Source organism: Octodon degus, unplaced genomic scaffold, assembly GCF_000260255.1.
Source record: "Octodon degus isolate 3935 unplaced genomic scaffold, OctDeg1.0 scaffold00116, whole genome shotgun sequence".
In the NCBI taxonomy this organism is placed as follows: Eukaryota; Metazoa; Chordata; class Mammalia; order Rodentia; family Octodontidae; genus Octodon; species Octodon degus.
The window spans coordinates 5,368,864-5,372,396 of record NW_004524692.1 but is presented as its reverse complement, the minus strand read 5'-3'; the positions used below and the strand labels follow the sequence as shown (position 1 = coordinate 5,372,396).

The following is a 3,533-nucleotide window of genomic DNA, read 5'->3' as shown; positions in this document are numbered from 1 at the left end:
TTAAATATTTATTGTCTATCCCATTCTACTTTGAGAATTTTAATTATATGAATATAAGTTTCTTGATTTTGGCACAGAATTAACTATTATATGACTGATCTGTAAAATCTTTCTTCTTCTTCTTTCATTATTTATTTATTCTTTATTCTCAATCTCAGAATCTTGCACTTGCCAGCAGTTGCTTATGCCACTGAGCTATATCCCTGACCCTTTTGTGTTTATTTTATTTTACTTATTTATTTTTTCTTTTTTTTATATTCAGGTTTCATTTTATTTTAGTTATAAAACAACTGCCAAAACAGAGTTTTAAAAAATAAACACAATTTTTATTCCTTCTTTTGTTGCAGAAAATAAATATCACACATATTCCATATGCTTGTCTATAAACGCACTTCTAAAAACATCATTTATTGAAATCAACAGTATAATCTTTTTGGCTTTTGAAATGCAGATATTGGATAGTAGATCATTTTATTTCATTATGTTTTTTGAACACCTGGCTCAAGCAACTTCGGGAAAAGCTATTTGAGGGCTTTAAAAAAACTTCTTCCAAGTGTTATTTTTAAACTAGTTACACTAAAAACAACCAAGTCTTAACTTATTTTGAGAACAGTCTTTTATAAAAATTGCCCCCAAGCTAATACATACCCAAACTGATGTAAAAAGTTGGTCTATCTTCATAGGAATCAGCAAGAGAAAGCATAGGGAGTAGGAGGGAGGAACAAAAACGCAGCTCCTGTCATGTGCACAGCTTGACATGACCTCGAAGCTCTCATGCCCAGACTTCCAGTTTGGCCCACTTGAGTTTTGAGTGAAAAGGTGTTTAGTCATCTAAGCTGATGTTTCCGAAAAGGTAGGACATGGACTCCCCATTGTGAATGCGCCAGATGGCTTTGGACAAGATCATGCTGATATCCACTGTTTTGATCTTGGGGCACTGAAGCTTCTGAATTTCATGTGGGATTGTATTGGTAACTACCACCTCATCAACAGCAGACTCTTCAATCAGCTGGGGGGCATCAGATGATAACAGGCCATGCGTTGCCATCACAAAAATCTTATATGCACCTCTTTCCTTCAGGGTCTCTGCTGCAGCAAGAAAGGTGTCGACCATCATTGATGATGTCATCCACAATGATGGCAATTCTTCCTTCAACATCACCAACAACAGTAATAGGGGGTTTTTCTTTAGGAATCAACATGGGGATTTTTAGGCTGGGGTGGGTGGCAGCCACACTCCTGACCATAGGTGGGGAGTGCTGTCCATCCACCAAGTCTGACTCGGCATTCTGCGCTTCACCATAAATCCCTAGGTGAAGGTGCTCTGCAAAAGACTGTGCCCTCTTGGCTGAAGCTGGAGACTTGGCCACGATGACTGCATTCCTGTAATCTGGGATCTCTTCTTGAATGTACTGTAAGTGAAAGAGTGATGCTCTTAAATTGTCAACAGGAATATTGAAGAATCCCTGGATTTCTTCCTGGTGTAAATCCATAGTAATGAGATGAGTTAGACCAGCTTTGCACATCATGGAGGCCAGCAATTTAGAGACAATGGATCCTCTTTTTCTTGTCTTGTACTGTTTGCTGTAAGGAAAGTAGGGGATCATGCCATTGATGCTCTTAGCACAGGAGGTCTTGCATGCATACACCATAATCAGGAGCTCCATGGTAGTGGTGTTCACATCCTTTGAGACAGTCTGGATGATGAAAACATCTTTTCCCCTCACAGACTCTTGAATCTGTACTCTTGTTTCTCAGTTGGGTTCCTGGTAAACCTGCACTTTACCCATCTCTACCCCCAGCCACTCAGCAATTCTCTTTGAAAGTTCCATACATGATCAATTGGAATTTGCTGAAAACAACACCAGACCTCCTTTAGTTATGTTCATCTTGGTGTCCAGTTAGGTGGCGCCGCACAAAACATCAAAACCTTCTAGATTTTCCAACTCTGAGCCTGGCGCAGTCCCCAGCCCTGGCCCCGCCACAGCCTAGGCTGTCGAAGGAAGAACGCGCTGGGTCTCCTGATGGTGTCTCTAGCAGCAAAAATCTTGTGTTTATTTTAGACATTTTTTATTGTTATATTCACTTATGTTTGTAAATAATCTTTTCACAATGTGCAATCTATTATTAATCTCATGTTATGTATTCACTTCAGAAATATTTTTCTAAAATTCACTGTCTACATCTTATATCTTTCACATTTCAGTATTTGTCTACAATTTTTAATTTGCTATATGATTATTATTGATTTTCAATAAAGTTAACAATGAGTTAAAAAAGAAAAGTGAATTCGAATGATAGGCATCAAGTATACTGAACCCTGCTCTCCCTGTGTGTGGCAAGGCATTAAATTTTGTCCTTTGTTTCAGCATGGAAGTATGGCTTTGTGTTCAGCTGCAGAATGCCTCACCCGTGTGTGTGTGTGTGTGTGTGTGTGTGTGTGTGTGTCTTGTGTGTGTGTCTGTCTGTGTGCCCCTCTGTCTGTCTATTTCTCTTTCTCTTTCAGAATATAAATGGAACATTGTAACTCTACCTTGGGAACTTATTAAAATTGAAATGATGGGGCCGGGAAAATGGCTCAGTGGAATAAGTGCTTCCCTGGCAAGCACAAGGGCCTGAGTTCAATCCCCGGTTCTGAAAAAAAATAAAATTGAAATGACATGTTCCAGGTATAGTGTGTAGGCTTGTAATCCCTCTCTAGGGATGCTGAAGCAGTCAAATCACAACCTGGCCTACATAGTGAGTTCAAAGCCAGCCTGCACTACAAATCAAGACCATTTGTAAAGACAAGCAAACAAACAAGCAAAAACACCAGCACTGGTATTGAAGAGAAAATTAAGTTTTGCATGGAAGATCTACAAGAGATTTAGGGTTAAATCAATAGACGAACAAGGTCAGAATTACAAGCAGGACAATAAACAAAAACGGAAATTCTGAGTTAGGAGTGCAGAAATATATCTGAGCAACATTGTTCATGAAAAACAATTCTTCTTTCATTACAAAATTGATGGTCATTTTCCTGTGTTCTGATGTGCTCCTGACTCATTGAAATGACAAAGTTACAAAAGAGAAAGCTTCCAAAGGCGCCCTCAGAATATTTAGATATTTTCCTGGAGCACATGCTCACAGCGCTCAGACAACGGCTATTCATGCACTGAGTTGAAGCTTCTGTGGAGATTCCTGTACTGGCCAGTGAGGTAGAACAGGAAGTGGAATGGGAACAATGAGGAACCTGGACCCAGAACCTGGCTCCAGCCCCCGCCCTCCTTCCATGGATGCCCCTGGGTCGCTCTCTGTACCATGAAGCAGTATATCAGAGCTTCCTTCCACAACATAAAAGGGGCTACGTGACAGAGGGATTCACCCTAAATTACACTTCATACTTTGACTTGCTGACATCAAGAGAATCTGGTGACTTATGACACATGTAAAGAAGATGAAACAGTTTCCTTCCTCTTTTTCAAGTTTGTCTCCTAACCCTCACTGGACTGTGGCCCAGATCTGGGATGACTTTGAAGACTCAGATGTTCGAG

The 3,533-nt window shown here is 40.0% G+C and overlaps 1 protein-coding gene and 1 pseudogene across 1 annotated transcript in view; one reads left to right on the top strand and one right to left on the bottom strand.

Annotated features, from left to right (window-relative positions):
* Positions 1-3,533, top strand: part of Fcgr2a (Fc fragment of IgG receptor IIa) — a 36,769-nt gene that overhangs the window by 23,283 nt on the left and 9,953 nt on the right. The window lies entirely within an intron of this gene.
* On the bottom strand, positions 824-1,924 carry LOC101577081 (annotated as a pseudogene).